The following is an 18,900-nucleotide window of genomic DNA, read 5'->3' on the forward strand; positions in this document are numbered from 1 at the left end:
TGGAGTCCACATCAGTGTAGGCATCTTGTGGGGACACAAAGACTCAGCCCATAATTTTGTTGCCCAAGCCTTTTGAGAGCAGTACTAGGTGCAAGAAACATTAAAGTAGAGTACTCTTCACTCTTACACAGTGAGACACTGTGAACATCCTGAATGACTGCCACAGGGCACATCGAGGGGACTCAAATACTTTTGAAATAAATCTGTTCTTTCTTTTCTCACTATTGTTTTTGTCTGAGATACTAACCATGCTTGGAAATCTACAGAGGTAGATGTGGGGGGTTCAAAGTGGGCTCAGTTGGAATTACAAGGAAGGAATGGGCCTATTTACAGCTATAAAACTAGAGAAATAATCCCCATTGCACGCTATTGTGTACACTGTGATCTCAGAGCCAGGATGCTGTGTTCATACTCTCTCTCTCTCTCTCTCTCTCTCTCTCTCTCTCTCTCTCTCTCACAGATTAGGTGGAGTAGGACACAAGTTTCCCTTCTCTGTTTCTCTTCTGAGTAAGGCCTCATTTTAATCAATGTTATAACATCTCCAAATGAAGCTTTCTGAAGCCCTTCTTTCTGTTCCTCCTTATTTGACTGCTTCAGCCTTCTTTGTTTTTAAACATTTTTCTTGCTTACTTATGATTGCTTTCTTATAGTCTTGTACTAGAATTACATTGATTGTTCATAAACACATACAAAGTCTGTTTTCCTGAAATTTTTTTATGTGCTTCTCCACCCCAAGGTAGAGAAACAAATAGAAAAGGAGAACAAAATTTCCAGGATAATAAATTCCAACTTGGGGTAGAGAGAGTTAAATCTTGCAAAACTTCTTGGAAAGAGAGATGACTTGGACTTTTCAAGAAAAGTGTTTAAAATACAAACATTTATTAGTGTGGGATTCCAGAATCCATAGTGTGCCTCATGCTGTTATGTGCAGTGAAGTTTCCTTACAGATCTCTCCATCAAAAGTGTCTAGAAAATTATGCAAATAATGCTGGGCCCATGTGACTTTGTTAGTAACCTTGTGGTGCCTGTTTCTCTGTCTCTCTGTCTCTCTGCCTCTGTGGGTCTCTGTGTATATCTGTGTCTGTGTCTGTGTGTCTGTGTGTGTGGTGCATACCTGTATATGGGAGGCCAGAGGTTGGGATCAGATATCTTACTCAACTCCACCTGGAACTCATTGACTGGCTAGGCCAGCTGGCAGTAAGCACATGAACACAGGGGTTTTCAGATGCCAAGTACTGTGCCGGGCTTTTGTGTGGATGCAGGAGAACCAAACCCACGCCCTCATGCTTTTGTGGCAGGGTCTTTATCCACTGAGCCATCTCCCCAGCCCATCTATTTCATCTTCTATTACACAAGAGGACTAGATGTACTCAAGCAATAAATCGGTTTACATCAAAGTCTCCTGTACCAGACTCCAGACTTCCCTGTTTCTCAAGACACAGAATGGTACAAAGCACCGTGGAAGATGTTAAGAAACAAAGGTTTGCCTGACTTTTATGGGATGTAACCAGGGAGTTTAAATGGCCAGCCCATCCCCATTGGAAGTGGCAGGGATCATTGCTCATCATCTTGGAGCCCAGGGAGCCCAGGGAGCCCAGGGTGGTATGAGAGAAGCCAAGCTCTCACTGCCTCTCCCCCGACCTGCTTGACTGGAAGATTCTCCATACTCCTCAGTACCTGGCCGGCTTCATCTTTGACATAATACGGTTTGATTGGGTGGTCTTGGGCTGTGACACCAACACTATCTAATAATCAAAACATATGACCATGTCTCTCCCAGGGGCAATGCGGCAGTCTGTCCTGCCATCAGCTCTTGCTCTTCCTCAGAGACCTGCCACAGCACCCCAGGAGAGCTCAATGCACAGTCTCCACATTGGCATTTAGGCAAATTACAGAGGAAAATCCCCCCAACCCAGAAAAAAGCAATTTGCTCCTTTCTGTGGCCATTTTCCTGTCACTAATATATTTACAATTTCCATTTTCTCCTCTTGAATGTCATGGGCATCCTTTAACAAATACAAGATGCAGCTCCAGAACCAGCCGGGCTGCTTGGAAGTGCTTTGCTCAGATGTGCTCATTAGAGTCAGCACTGCTGTCACACAAGGCCAGGCACACAAAGAATGGCAGCTGGATGGAGGGCCTGCACAGGGTTGAGCAAAGGGCTTCTGCCAAGCCCTGTTCCTTTAATTCACCTAAACGCTGACCTTGAACAATTGCCCTTTATGGGATGTGATGAGGTGTGAGTTCAATCTCTGTCCTCACTTGGGTCTTGTCATTTTCTGTGCTGTGATTGCCAGTAGTGCCAGACAACATCAACTGGACCAGCAGAGGGCTGGTGCGATTGATAAGCTCCTCTGGAGAAAGCTGTCATCAAAAAGCCCTTGCAAACTCATTTCAGCCATAGGCTCTCTCTGGACATTGTTTCTCTGACTGCAATGAGACCAGTGAATGGACTGGCACTGGTTTGATGCAACACCCCTGCAGTGTAAATATGTAGTCTTTGATCAGTGGGTATAAAAGGTGCTGATCTGGGACAAAGCTTTGAAATGTTTCTGCTTGGTCCCTTTAATTTTTTATTTATTTATTTTTTTACTTTATGTGTATGAATGTTTTGTCTGCATGTATGTAAGTGCACCTATGCCATGCAGTGCCTGTGGGGGTCAGAAGAGGGCATCGGATCCCCTGGAACTGGAGTTTCAGACAGTCATTAGCTACCATGTGGGTGCTGGGATTAAACCGAGGTCCTCTGCAAGAGCAGCCAGTGCTCTTAACTGCTGAGCGCTCTCTCCAGCCCCATATTTCCTTTTCTTCGGCACTGGGGCTCATGACTCAAATCTATTCACTACAAACTGACTCTGCATGCTTGAAAGAAGGGCAAGAGAGGGGAAACAGGCATTCTGCAATTTTTCTGGGGCTCGAAGAATCAAATGCAGCCGATTTAACTTCATCAAATCACTGACAACCAGCGCTGATACAGAGGATGGAAAATATGCAAGGCCAAAGAAGAGCCAAAATCCTACAGTTTCTATCAGTATTAAAGCCAGATGTTCCACCAACTGTACAGTTTGATAAAAACCCACAACGATAAAGGCTTCCTTCTCCTCGGGATCTGCGGACCCCAGGTTCCATTCATTAGCATGTGGTCCATGTATCTGTACCCAAAGCCAACTGGGTAGCATTTAATGCAGCACAGGGGCTTCTGTGGAGGCAACTGCATGTCCTTTGTGTGCGAGTTTCTTCTATATGTTGTGGCTTGAACAATTCTATTTACGCTACACTTGCTATGGCAACGTTTATCTGATACGACAAAGGGTGTTTGGATTCCTGAATTAATAACACTTGACTCAAGCCTATGATTCAACAAAAGGTATTCAAAGAGTTTAAGTGAAAGCAATATTTTCTCTGAAGCCAACTAATACAAAAACAAATCTTTATTGAAGTCACCCAAATGTGGTCAAGAAAATATTACTGTGTTCAATAAGCCATCAAGTGTTCTCTGCAGTGAAGGGGTACAGAGGAAAAGAAGACAGAAATGCACATCCTGGGGGCATGAACCTCAAGTCATAGTCCTGGTAACTGCATGTTTACAGTGAGATGTGCAGTGGTGGCTTTTGTTCACCCTAACATGTTTGACCACAACTGTGAAGTGTGAGAGGACCCTGAACAGAAATGCCTTTGAACTTGCCCTCCAGGCTCCCCCGTCACTCCCTTTAGGGCTGAGGGCTGGAGTGGACCCAACCCTTCCTTTACCTATCTGTCCCTGAGCTGGTGCCCCACCAGAACTGGTGACTTGACGACTCTGGGACCTTTTCTGGAAAGCAGATGTAGCCCCAGGGGCCCAGGTAAATGGCTTCCTCCTCCCCTGCTTACAGATTCCAAAACAGGTTTCCTTTTTCTTTCCTCCATTGAAAAATTGCCAAAATCCACTCCATACTGTACAGCTAACCCCAAAACAGGCAATGGAGAATGATGTTAATTTAAACTTCTGCTTTATTAAGTAACAAAACCCAGAAATAATGTGATCAAAGCCAAAAGACACAAACTTCTGCCATCTTTCTTGAGATAAAAGACGTGAAACACCCACCAAATGAAGGAGGCTTGGACACTTAATAAAAATAGCTAATTAAGTGTTGGAGTAACAGCATTTTGGCTCGAGAATGGTTCAGTACCTCAAGGTTAGCCTGGAGCCCTCCTCTCTCCATCCTTCCCACTGGGGCTCAGGCAGTCACATCGTCCTTTGTTCATTCCCTTCATTACATGCCAGGGGCTAGTGTGCTGGGAGTGCAGAAGTGAGCATTTGACCAGGGCCAGGCTTATGCTAGTGCTGGTGGAGTGAATAGCAATGCAAGGAGATGGGCTGCTTCCTGGATGCCCATCTCATGGTAATCCTGAAGGTCCCTGAGGGGATCTCCCTTGGAACCAATCCCTTCTCTTTTTGTGGGTTCTGTTAATGGAGTCTGTTTTTCAGTGGCCTGAGTGAATTTCAGGCTAGTTCAGCATGAGTTTTTCTCTCTTTTTTTTCTTTTCCTTTTCACTTTGAATCTGTATTTTTTCAAAACACCTGTTTCATAACACAAATATACCAAAACCAAAAAAGGCACGGTGCCCAAGTAACCAGGTCCTACACCTGGTTAGGAAGGCAGATGGGCACATTACTCTGATGGGAATAAAGCGGGGGTTTCCTCACAGTGCTGGTGACAGAGCCATCTGAGCCACAGCCCTAAAGTAAAGATGACACAAATCCATCCCAGATCTGCCAAGTAGAAACCTCTGGAACCTCGAGAGGGAGGGTGAGCAGCTTGGGTGAAGTTTAATCATCTCCCCAGACTGACTTTACAAAAAAAGTCTAAAAGCTATCGGTACCAGAAAAGAAATATTGGACATCAGAGGTAAAGGTCGCTGCAGCTCCTGGGGCAGGACCAAGCTTTACCCGGCATGCGATTTTGAGCTTTTATTCGGCACCTAGCCACAGGCGGAAGTCAGTCGATGAGGACAGGAATGTGAGGAGACAAAAGCTCAAGTTCAGCATAAACCTGCCCCAGGTTCTTGTATGATATCTTTTCGGATGAGTATTGGGCACTTTAAATGAAATTAAATCAGAGGGATAATAATCATAGCTCTTATAGATAACTGATACTCTGGAGCTTCCCACACATCTCTGCTGCTTTCTGTGAAGACCACTGGGATAAAAGTGGCGACGTGGGGGCTGGAGAGACGGCTCAGCAGTTAACAATACTGGTTGTTCTTGCAGTCAAGACCCGGGTTCAAATTCCGGCACCCACATGGCATCTAACAACTGTCCGTAACTCCAGGGGATCCGACAGCTTCTTCGGTCCTACACGCAGGCAATACACGCATACACATAAAATAAATTTTTTTTAAAAAGTGGCGATGCAGTATGAATTCTACTGTGCCTTTCAGTCAGCGTTTTTTTGTTTTTTGTTTTTCCCTTAGAGTGGGGAAATATTTAAGAAAAATCATTTTATTTTACAGTTCTCTATGTACATCTAATGACTTGGATTTAGTTTTTGTTTTACTTTGTGATATTTTGTTTTGTGCTTTTGTTGGCTTTTGATCAATAATAATCACTGCCAGAGGCTTACCATCTACACATTAGTAACCAGGACATCCTAGAAAAATGAGTTAGACAGGGTTATCAGGATCTAGTTCAACCCTCTCATCTTTTACCACAGAAATCTAGTGTCCAGAAAAGAAAAGTGACTTGTACAAAGTCACAAAACAACTCGTGGCAGAGCTAAAGTCTAGTGAAATTGTGGTTTTTAACTTTCTCTCTGTCATTCCATGCAAGTGTCCAAGAATAGTGGTGGAGACAGAGTGAGGCAAAGGGAAAATCACCTGGCTTTATCTCTTTTTATAGCGGCCTCAGTAAGATTTAGCTTGAAAGAACAGAGGACACGTGAAAAGCCTGTACTATACCAAGCCTCAGCTTTCATTACAGACTGTGTCATTCCCTTTCCGCCACTCTCCGTGACCACTGTCACAAGGCCATGAAACCATTTTCATCATTGTGTTGAGCCTGGACTTTACCATGGTATTTTCTCAATGGAAGTATCTTCTCCCTTGAAATAAGATAAAAAATATTATGACTCCTTCCTTGAATAATTGCACATGAACAAAGGAATCTACTGAAACTCCTTTGATTTGGGATTATGGGTATTTAGGGGTCAGTGAAACCAAATAATGACCAATATAAGTCTTTTCAAATGTACTATTGTAGACTTGAGTATAGTTATTAGAATAAATCTGCTTAGAGTTAGAAAGTTAGCATTTACATTTTCCCCATAAAATTTTTATTTATTTTTATTTTCTGTGTATGTGTGTTTAGTCTGCATGTATGTAAGTGCATGCAGTACCCACAGAGGTCAGAAGGTATCAGATCCCCTGGAATTGGAGTTATGAATGACTGCTAGCTGCCATGTGGGTATTACTAACCAAACCTGGGTCCTCTGGAAGAGCCATTTCTCCATCCCCCTCATAAAACTGCTTTAAGAATAACTATAATGTCTAGTCAAGATAAACAGTAGATGTGTTGGGAACTGCTTCTTGCCTACCCAATAGTAATTCTCTCTTTACAAGCAAACAGCAATTTTGTCAAAGAAAAGATGGTCCCATTCAAATATAGATCCATCTTTCTTGCAGTTCAGAGATGCTGTGTGTCAGTATTATGATTGATTGGCTGTGAGTGGAAGGAGGACTAGAGACTCCGTTAAACAAGGGCAGGCACATTTATTTTACCCTTTGCTCATCCAGATTGTTCTGATCTGAACATAGACATGGTTGTGGCATTCCAGGAGTCACCTTGAGAGACTGGTGATAGGTCACATTCGATGGAAAGCCTTGTGGCTTTGATCCTATTAAGGATCTGACACGGCAGCCTGAGAGCCCTTCTCCAAATGTGCTTTGTACCATCAAAAAGCAACCCTAAATGCACCAGCAACCAAGCAAAATTCATAGCTTAGACTTTAGGCAAGCCAATGTACTATAAATGAAGCTAAGCTCAAAAGCATTTTCTAAGTAACAGGAAACACTATCTTCCAGAAATCTGACCAAGAAAGCTTGCTCGGGAGAGATTTCCTGACTTTTTAATGTTTTTCCAGCCCTGAATGTTTGGAAAGTACATATGAACAGTAAAGTGCACAGGCAGTTATCCAAGGAGAATCATTTATCTCTGCCCCACACTAGACAAGAAACAGTACTGGATATATGTTGTCAATGATTCTATATGCTTGAGTCCATGCAATTAGAGAAAGCTCAAATTCAAGGCATTTTCAAGAGGGACTTGTTGCATATGAGAAGGTCATTTAGGGCACACAGCTAGCTGTCAGATCATTTTGGGGCCTGCCCTACAATTGTAATGTTAACTGACATCCATACCTATCACCTCTTTACTTAGCTTTTGTATCAGTTCCCTTAGGCCGTCTAGACTAAAAGCCATAAAACCACTAGGTCTCCATGAGGGCTTCCCAGGGCCATATAGGAACATAGGAAGTGCACATTGAACATATTGGTGTATGTGTCAGTTATAGAAAACAGTGAGCTTGAGCAGAACGTGTCTTTTGAAGTCCTGAAGTTGACTGATGAGCTGGGTAGGAAACAACACTGACAATGTTTCCCTCTGTGCTCTGAAAGTTAGAGACAGGCAGCCAGCCTTAGGAAATCTACTGAACAAGGAAGGTACAGGTATAAAAAACGAGACTGAGATCTTAGAAGTTCCAAAACAAAGCCTTTGGCAGACAAAGTGACAAGCTTGAGTGCCTAGAACTTGCTAGAAGCATTCATATACCTTTAGTAAGGATCTTTATTAGGAAGGATCAAGAATGACATGTGATGCTGATGGGGCAGGTAGATTATAATTCACCTGGAAGTACTTCTAGTTTCCTTTACCTTATATTTATTTCCCCTAAATATATAAAGTCACTAAAGCAAGGGACCCTGTGCTTTGGTTAGAAGTTCTGTCCTAGCCACATAACCAATATGTAACTCACTTGAGCCCATTAGGGTAGTTCACGGTGCCCCCTGTTCTACCTTCACAAACCACTAAGAATTTAAAGACAACTTGGAAAATAGTGGGCCTGGGGAACGGCAGAGGACCCAGAAGAGGAAGAAACGGCATTCATAGTGACAGTCAAGCTTTGAAGATACCCTGTGCTATGCAACTCCTACTCTTAGCTAAATTATGATTTTTTTCTATTCTCCAAAATCAACACTTATTCTTTATTTCCTGTGATACAAAGTCCAATTTTTAGTATGCAATATATTGGCAATTTGGGTAACCCCTTCAGAGGATGGTGTGATAAGAATAGGAGGTAGGAATTGGCTAGGCAGTTAAGGTAAAAAGACCCCAAAGAAATATAGCCAGGTTCTTGGCTAAGAGTCAAAATGTCCTTGAGCCTGTTAGCAACATACTCTGTTCCAAAGGCCAACCAACAATATCAAAAGTATTTGGAAGCTTGTACCTAATCCTTAAAAGATTTTAGGGTTACCTCTTCAGAGGGGGGAATGTTGGAGGGGAGGGAGTGGGCACAAATTTGATCAAAATACCTTATACACATGTATGAAATTCTCAATAAAGTTTTTGTAAAAATTAATAACAAACAAAAAAAACTTTTAAAAATTGTAATGAAACACTTTTATATACCTTGATTGGAGTCTAAGCCACTGCAGAAACTCCCTCCCTCCAACCATCCATGTATTTTATGCGTCCAGGATCTTCCCAGAGCACAAGAGCACTCTCATCCTTCACAGTGTGCATCACTTTCCACCACTACCAGGAAGGCCCTTGCCTTTTATCCCACATGGCAAAGTATTGCCTCTTCTTAAAGGCCAATTCAAATAACAACTCCCTCCAGATGCTTCCCTCAGACCAAATGTCCTTATTTTATTTCTGCATCATCTAAACGTGGTTTTCCTAAAAGAACTTTGACCTTACCATTTTTACTTAGGTCTCTGTTTAACACTGTAGTGTTGTTTATTCACTTTGCTTAAGTGTGTCTATGAGTTAAGCCCTATAGCTTACCCAGATAGGAATCTCCAGAATCAGGCCAGCCAGGGAAGCTGGGATGCTTGGATACATTGTTACAGTGCTTCAGAAAGAACCAGATTAATCAAACAAGCTTTAGCTCAAAGTGATTGGGATGTTCTCTTGTTTGTGAGACCTTCACGAAAGAAAACATTAGTTAGAAGTCAAATGATAGAGTTCTAGAATTCAGAAGGCAATTCTACATGCAAACAAAACAAAAAAAACGAGCCTTGTATTCCATTTCTTACTGCCCCACCCTCGAGAGTCTCTTCTGATTATATACATATTCTGTGAAGTTTGGGGGGTCTCTGGTTGATGAGCAATCTTCATTATCTACTGTGTTAGGCAACTGAATACTCATAAATTTACTATATCCAATCTGGGATATTTTTGAAAAAGAATTTGGGACAAAATTTCAGTATCCTGTCACATTCTTACATCTCTAAAATCAGTGTTCATTGCTCATTAATGACATGCTGATGCTTCTCTAAGCACTATCCACATGTTAATTCACTTAACTTGTAGAGGTTAAGTCAATGACCATGACTAGAAATGGGCATGGTGTGCTGGGAAGACAGGAATAGGTCCTGGATCGCAGAGAACAATGTGTTATATTGCATTTCAGCTCCAGAGTCCCCAAAGACTATCCAAAGCATCTACTTACTAGCCTTGTCACTTATAAATAGCCAGTGAAATGTTGACAGATACTGAGATGATGACTAAGATGTCTGATAAAATAATCCAGCCACAGGAGGATGTGGAGATAGAAGAGGATATCAGTAAAATGTGATAAAGTTGCTGGTCATTACACCCAAGTGATAGTATATGCATCACTCTTTAATATGCATCTTTAAAATTATTTCCCACTAAAAAGCTATTTTAAAATGAAAAAGAGGCTGCTTAAGCCATAATGATCAAAACAAAATAATTACCAATAGCAACTCTGGCCCCTGTCTCAAGGGCTAGGGCCCTAGCTGGTGCCTTCTGTTGCCCTCACAGCACACCTTCGCTTCCTTGGTTTTATTCTGTCACTACACTTTATCCCTAAAGAAAGGAGAGGAAAAACAAAGTGCAGGCACGTGACTTGTATTATCTCCTTCCAGTGCACCTATACCTGGAGAAACTCTTCTGTATTAGAGACTCACACATGCCTGGCCCTAGGCCTTTAGATGAGGAGCCACAAGCCAGGGAGCCCTGTGGTATTACTGAGTGTGCGACACACACTGACCACAAGCACCCTGACTCATAAATGAGGATTTGAATTAGAACTCAGCAAGGTGCGCATGTGAAAGTGGGAGTGGCCGAGTCAAATGAGACTTAGGTAAGTCCTTTACTGAGTTATCTTTAATGAATTTCTTAGCTTATTTTCTGACTTTGTTGCAGAAAGAAACTCAAATAACAGTTCTTCCTTTATTTTTAGCTGGAATATACTACTTGAGCAATCTACCACATTTGAATATGCTTATTAGAATAATCTTTATAACAAATAATAAGTAAACACATTTAAAGTATAACACACATGAAGCAACACAGATGATTCCATAAGCTCCAACAGTCACTTGGGATCCACGTGGGAAAAGTGCTGCCCCCTAAATCCAGGCATAGCAGCAGAAGAAAGCTTCTACAGGCCTTCGATGGCAGGAGTCTCAGCTCTGACTGCACATTAGCCTCACCCACCCCATGAAGCTCAGCACACCACTCCTGGAGGAGACCCTGGCTGGGTATCACTGACATAGAAAGAAAATGGTAATCTACGGAGAATGAGGCCTTGGGAACCCCTTGACAAGGAGTCATCAACATCAGCAGGGAGGAAACAGTTCTGCTCATTTTTCAAGAGCCTCACTCTGAGCCTCTAATCTTCTTATATGGAAGAAATCCTGCAGGCCCCGGTGACAGGCCAGTCATGTCTTGGTACTGAGTGCAGGCAGGGGATCAGCTCATTACCTGTGTTCCTTCCTTCCTCATCAGAACAGCCTTAGGACACAGCACTGATGGGAGGAAAGGGCTTCTGTGGCAGTGACAGTGCCTGTCCTTCGAGGCCTCCTTAGCCATATGTCCATCCTGGAACTCGTGTTGGGTATGGATGGCATACACACATAACAACACTCAGCAATGTGTGGCATCATGCTGAATGCTTTACACACACACACACACACACACACACACACACACACATATACAGTCTAAAACCTGTATTATCTTTTCTCTGTAGACAGAGAAATTGAAAGTCGAAGCAATCAGATAACTTACCCAAAATATGCTTAGTTCTATGATCCATGATTTTCTATGTTATAACGTTCATCTTTAATTTTTATATCCTACAGAATTTCCTTGCCTCATCTTGAAATTAAATGAAACCCACCTTAGGAGAAAATACTTCTGGGGAGGTGAAGAGGAGGAGGCCATGAGAGTTTTTTGACCATTCGCATGTGTGCAGGCTTACTGACTCCTATTCCACTGACAGGGACAAGGAACCAGGCAGAGATGGATGGATAACTCTGAGAACCTGAAGCTACATGGCACCAGCCGCTGAGGGGGTAAGTAGAGAGGGAAGACGTGACAGTAAGTGTGACTTCTCCCCTCCTACCTCCTTTAGGAACTGCTTCTTGTCCTTGTTCTCCAGCACTTTTAACTCTTTTAAGACTATGGAAAATCCAGCTAGCTAAAGGCAGATAACTGACTTCTGGTTTCGTTTCATAGTATCAAGTTCAAAAACCTAGTCGGGAAGTTGGTGAGGGTAGTGGGGTGTGCATTGAAGACAAAGGTATAATAAGAAAAAAAAGTGAAAGATAAACAGAAGCTAAATTTTGCTCTCTGTTGACCTGGATGCTCTTTGTCTCCCTAGTCAGAACACAGACCTGTGTCTTTTGGCAGCCCACTGCAGGGTCAGTTATGTTGTTCAAGTTCAATCAAGAAAGAGTAAGCCTGACTTTTGATCTGGACATGCAGCATTCCTGAGATTGGGTTGAGCCTTTCTTTTCTTTTGTCTTATCCAAACAAGGGGAAGTTGGTCTCCTGATGACAGAGGACCTCTCTAGAGACCAGGTCTGTACGTTAATTCTCAGGCTCCTCCTTGGGTATAATCAAACACCAACTGCAGGAAGTCACTGGTCAGACAACTTTCCCACAATACCTTGTTAGCTCTGTGTCCCGTCAGGAGTTCTCTGAAAGCCAGTACAAACAGAGCCAGGCCCATATTCCCTGGGGGTGCCCCTTTTAATGGCCAGTGTGATGGCTGGATTGATCCACAGCTTGGCAGAGATACACATCTATGCTGGTGAGCCAAACCCTGGAGTTGATTTTGGAATCTCCCAAAGGTAATGACAAGTCCGTTCCCCCAGTAGAGACTTGCGAGAAGGGCCATCTTGGGAATCAAGGGAGGGAAAGCCCCCTCCTACACCTTCTTAGCCCCTGTTGGGCAAAGACACAGAAATGCAATAAACCATGAGGTTAAAATATTGCCTGAGGGAGGTGTCCCAGAAGAGGAGAGGCCAGAATGTGTTGCTACACAGACAAGAGTTTGAGATTTTTAAGAAACAAATATTTATTTTCGTACACTTTGATACTTCAGAGTTCTTTGGAGGCAGTAAGTATGTCCTTGACTCGGGCCTATCCATAAATCCGTCAGTGGAAAGGCAGGCAGACAGGTGCATGTCAAATACAGAACAATGACTAGCAAGCACACTTCAAGGTTTATTATGTATCAGGTACTGTGGTCCTGGAGGGTACAAAGTACGGTATCATTTTATCCCACACACTAATCCCTTAAAGGAAGTTTAATTGTCCCACTTCAACGATTCTCAGGTCTCAGGAGTGACTTGCCACAGGGCTCTGCTACCATGAATCATATTTTGCTTCCTTCATTTCTGCTGAACTAGAGTTGTTGTCAGAGTCAAGTCAACTAGGAACTGAGGAAGGGGCATCAGAAATTCTGCCCTTTGATGAGGAAAGAGGGAGCTTGGGCCAGAGGTGCTGTCTCATCTAGGGAGCGAACTGTAGTGCAGTGTCGGTAGGAACTGTTGCCAGTAAACTTTTTTTTGAAAAAGAAATTGGTTATGTTTGGCCCTGGCATCAGGTGAATTATCTTATTATCTTCCATAAGTTGGAAACAAAGTCTGAAAAACTAATGTGCAGGAATTCAAAGTGTATATGGTGTGAGGTTTCGTACGGCTCATCGGTGTTTCGTAAATTAAGATAAATAAATTAGTACTTTTTCTCCCAAACATGTTTCAAAGCCCCCTTTGACTTGATTTTTCCTATGTATTTCTTTATCTGTGGTGGTGACTGTTTCCACAATTTTTGATTGCAAAAATCATTCTTAATGAAAAAATCTAGCCCTAAGAAATCAGGCACTTAGCAATTCCTCAAAGAAATCACAGTGGAACATTTTTTTAAATCTCGTGATATATTTATCCTCTTAACAATATTTCCAGAAAGCAAAACAAAAAATATTAAGATGAGTCCAGTAAGTTTCTAAGATTATTTTTCTTCTTTTGCAATTCTTCAAGAATATCTTCTTCCAAACTGTGTATAATTTCCCATGTGCAAGACTGAAAGAGTCCTCCGCTGGTAGAAGATGTAGAAAATAGATGCATCTGGCCTAGCAGTAGAGCTTTAGAACCGAAGTGTCTGGCTGAACTCAACGCTCAGTTTTGAAGCATCACAAGCCGTTTGCTTTCCGATCTGGCCATGAGAACTTTGTCAACATGAGGAGGAGGCCATTTTGAGCTGAACCCCACCTGGCAATGCCTCACCACTGACTTCCGCACCCGCCCTCAGCAATATACACTGGCTTTGGCATGCGTAGGACCAGGTACCAACACAATGAGGTCCATTGTTTCATACCGGGCACCTGCATACAGGCTCAAACGGTAAGGCCAATCCAAGAACCCTCCTTTCTCCTCAGGCACTAACTAAGAATGGAAACTTGTTGAGGCCTGGAAGCCCACTTTCATCATAATGAGGCTGCTTGGCCAACACTTAATCACCAACATCTCCGGGTGAGCACGTGAAGTTACTTCCAAATCTTGGGTACCCGCAAAGCCACTGCAAGCAGAGTTAGTGTAGGCTCTGTGACCCCCCCTTACTGCTGAATGGTTAGCTTGCAGGAATGCAGAGTGCTACAAGGTGCCAAGTTTCTGCCCTGAGACATTTAGATTCTTTAGTTTTTCACAAGAGCACAAAATACCCTTAGGCTCTCCTCAGAACTATGAAATCATTATGAATGATACTTGATAACCTACCTGGACCACATCTTAGCCAAAGCCACAGACAGAGCTACATGCAGAAAGCCTTCTCTGAAAAGCTGTTAGTACTATTATGACAACAAAAGTGATTCCATTTCTCTTTTTAGTAACTTTTATTGGTTGAAAATTTTAATTCTAAAGACAAAACCCAGAGGCTGCTATCGTGATCTTCCTGGAGTCAGCCTGCTGTCTCACTCACTGGTCAACCACATTGGCCATGCATGAATTTTGAATTTGCTGAATTTCTGGATCTTTCCTTTCTCATCTGGAAGAACTAAATAATGTCTTTAAACATTTAGCACATGCTCTAATTCACAATAACGCCTTAACAGATCATAGCTATTACTCCACTGATCAATATAAGCCCAAAGGTAAACTAATTAAAAAATTGCCAGATAACCGATGACACAATCAGTTTGAACGTCTCCCTCCACCAAAACGTAATGAGATTTGTAATTCTGAAATTGAAATTGGTGACCAAATTATGACACTTTCCACAAATCCTGGAAGACAGGGATCAACTGTTGCTTTTATTTCTAGTTTTGGTTTTAGTTAAGAGAACTTTAAAATCTTTAAGTTCTTTAATACTGGAAAAAAGAACAGGTTATTTCATTGGGCCAAATTTTATGACATGTTCTACAATTTCTGCCTGCCGATCAGAAGCTGTTTCCCACTGTTTGTTTTTCCAGTCTGCTGGTGCCTCTGTGTCTCAGGGCTTACCTTTCATGAGTCTCACAAGGATTGTAGGACACTAGGTATCCCAGCTTAGCTCATGCCCTCAAGTTCAGCTGTCTGTACCCACCTTCACAGCTGCCAACAAAGCCATCTCTTGGTACTTGAAACATTCCCTACAGCTGCCATCCTTTTCGGGGCACCGCATCCTTTTTGGTAACTTTGTTACTCTTAATAGGAACATCTTGATGTTGAATCTTGCTGGGGTCTAACGTGTGCTATTCATTTGATTCGTTTCTCCACACCAACTTCTTTTAAGCAAGACAAGGAACGTGTACTGAGACTTCTCCCCACAGGGGTAGCCTAAGGGGATGGTGTTGCAGAATCAAGGCAAACAGGGAAAAGGTACAGACACCCACGAGGCTTCCCTAGACCAGGTAACCCACTTGCAGTTTAGCACTTTCAGTGAGGACATGAGCTGGAGTTGAAACCAGTTTGCTCTCGGGCTGCTCAGGCAAAAGGTCACTGAGAACATGAATGGGGCCCAGCGGGTTTCTGTTCTCACCGAGGCAGGATCTTTCCTGTACTTTCTGGACTCCACGGTACATCTTTTATTTCAAACCTCAAAAAAAATCTGGGTCTTCTACTGTGCAAAGAATTTCCTTCCCTGCTAAGTTTTATGTGGTTATATGTCTAGTGAAGTTAGCCAAATGCTCTTTCTGTTCTGGTGGAACAAGGTCTAAAATGTAAAACCGAGTCATTTGTAGCAAAATTTCTTCATGATCTTTCTTCCTACTACTGAGAGAGATTTTCAAGCTTCTCTGTTTTATCCTTAGTTTTTTTTCTAATTTAATGATTCTTGATTTTCCCAGACTTTGTCACACCCAAAGTGTTTGAGTTTATTTAAAGGTGGTTAATTACATTCTAGTTTGTAGTTTCCTGCACATGAAGAAAGCTAAGAAATTTCCACAAAGTTCTTCCTGAAACTGAATCAGCTCTTCCTGATACAGAAATACCACTTCTTACTCTTGATTTAGGCAGTGTTGTCTACTTAATGTCAAGCAAAAAATACACATAAGAAAAGGGGCTTTTAATAGTGAGGCGTGGTGGCACACACCTTTAATCCCAGCACTCAGGAGGCAGAGGCAGGCAGATCTCTGTCAACGGAGGCCAGCCTGGTCTACATAGTAAGTTCCAGGCCAGTTGGGGCTACAGGGAGACCCTGCCTCAAAGACCAGGGGAAAAAAGAGAGTGAGACAGAGAGAGGGAGGTATTTGAATATGCTAGATAATTTAGTAAAGTCTTGGAAATACCAGGTCGATGATTTATATTTTCACAAAAAAGATAAATACAATTTAAGTGGATATTGGGCTGAAGTTTTCTTTTTAATTATTATTTTAACTAGGATTCTTAACATGATAAGGTTCCATTGTTGTCATTTCTCTCACTTCCTTTTCTGGACAGGCATTTAAAAAGCACATTCGTTTCATACTAACAGAGAGTATTCTGACCCTAAGATATTTGGTAAAAATGTTAGTCATTGAGTAAAACATACATGGTAAATACAGGATGGGTTTGACACAGGATTCTAGTCTCCTCTGAGAAGATTCTCTGGTCTCTCCACCTCGTGGAGCCGGGGCTGCTGATACAGGTTGGGTAGGGGGGCATCAATGGTGCCCTGGGAGCTAAGGCAATATATGCTCCACACGTTTGTCAGTGGCCACAGTACTGTGGCGGGGCACTTCTGTGAAGCACCGAGCCTTATAAAATCCACACTCCTGGGCTCCATGGAGTTCCTGGATGCTGCTGTTTATGTGACATTCCTTCCCAGGATATTGTAGGCCCCATGCCTCCTTTTTGTGAACTCTGCCTGCTTACCCAGCTGTGCTACCTACCCTGCCCATACCTGTATTGATTTGCATTTCTGACACAAAGGCGACAATTGACCCACCAAGGAATCTTCTGTCTTAAAAATGATAGTAGTACCTCAGGATGCAGAGGCAGGCAGATCTCTGTTCCAGGCCAGCCTGGTCCATATGGTGAGTTCCAGGCGGGCTGGGACTAGGGAGAGACCATGTGATAAAACAAACAAACAAACAAACAAACAAAAATAACCCCCAAATTCATAGACAATGTATGCGGCCAGTTGTGGTACTTGGTAATAGTCTCTGACTGGTGCAAAATAAGCTTCTTTGATGAGTGGGGACTGGGATATTTGTCTGTAAATATAAGGATACATATTTTGCACATAGTAAGAAATCACATTAGTCTAGGGATGTGACAGCCTTGGGGTTTTCTCTAAGATCTGTGACCACTCCAGCCACATATATATAGACCCCAATCTTAGCTGAAGAAATATTGGCAATTGATTACTGCTAGGTGAGGAAGAGCTGACCTTTCTAAAACAAGAGACACTAGATAGGCTGACTAGTCCTCAGTGGATGGTCTTGCACTGGGGAATGCCTGGAGACACTAACTTGACACAGTGGACCTTAACACAGATGACAGAGTACAGGGTTCTGGGGCTGGGGTGTGGGGAGGCAGCTATGGGAGGGTGCCAGTGGGGATGGGGGTATAAAGATGGTTAAGATTGAGATGTTCTGTATGAAATACACAAAAGTTCAATAAAAACGAATTTTAGAAAAGCAGAGCCACAACATTCCCCACTCCCCCGAAATTGGTAGTAGCAACTGTTTCTTAGAAAATGTAACTTCCCCACCTCCATTATGCTCTTAATTGTAACTTGGGCCTTCATGTGAGTTATTCTGATGACAGAATCCAGCAGTCCAGATTGCTCCAGACAGGGTGTTTTGTGGAAGTGGAAAACCGGTCCGTTTTGGAACAAGAGACACCAGAAGCCTGCGATGCGGAAAGGGCGACTTTTATAATCTAAGGAGAATGTGATGACATGTGGATTCGGTGAACTGGGGGAGAAGGGACAACACTGCAAAGGGGATCCACCGCATGGCCTACAAAGCACGCTTTGCTCCCTTTAGCTGTTGTATCCTGTAAGGAAGTTGTGGGGTTCCGTCGTTGAAGCTGGGAAAGCTTCCCATCTCCATCACCAGCAGTCTCTCCCAGTGCATTCCAGACTTCATCTCTCTATCCAGTCCCCACCGTAGGAGAAAAGAATGGTGTGTCCCACAGGAGGAGCACAAATGGCAGCCATCAGTTGTCAGAGGAAAGAGGTGTCTCCCAAATACTGTTCAAGACTTGGGACTTCACACAAACTTCTAGTCCTTATGAATTGTGTTTCCTATAATGAACACTACTTTGAGAATTAATTCATTTAAGAAACCAGTGCTCTCTTCACACCTCCCAGAGAAAGAAAAACATTGACATCACCCAAAGAGAACGTCTAGAAGGTCATGCATAGGCGTGCAGTTTCCACTGAAGGCAGTCTCCGGGAAGGAGTCCACTGGTGTGTCTGTCAAGAGAGACTTGCTTGCTGCCACAGAATTAAAGCTAGCAGGGAAAGGAAGTAATGATCTCCAACCAGCCGAGATTCAATTATTTTTCAATCACAAGAAGACAAAAATTGCTAATAAAAATAGTTTACGCCCTTTTGTCTTCATTCCACAAAAACCAACCCGTGCATTCCTAATATGAATATTATTATCCCACACAATCATAAGAACAGCTACCAGGTGCCATGAGGGGGTTTTACGTGGAAAACCTTATTTATCCTCTCAGAAGCCTAAGACAGGTGCTATCATTAATAAATCATTTTACAGAGAAGGGAACCCAAGCAAAGAAAGCTTAGGTAATTTGTTACAGAGCTGATCTCCATGTCTTCAGGATTTGAAGTCAGACACACCAAGCCCCAAGAGCGGGTCTGGGTTATTGCTGTGCCACCTCCTCTATAACTGACATTTCTTTTTCTATCTCCAAACCTTGATTGGCTCCAATAGAGGCAAACATTTTCAAAAGGTCTCTCCATAG

This window comes from Nannospalax galili, unplaced genomic scaffold (assembly GCF_000622305.1).
Source record: "Nannospalax galili isolate Female #2095 unplaced genomic scaffold, S.galili_v1.0 scaffold663, whole genome shotgun sequence".
In the NCBI taxonomy this organism is placed as follows: Eukaryota; Metazoa; Chordata; class Mammalia; order Rodentia; family Spalacidae; genus Nannospalax; species Nannospalax galili.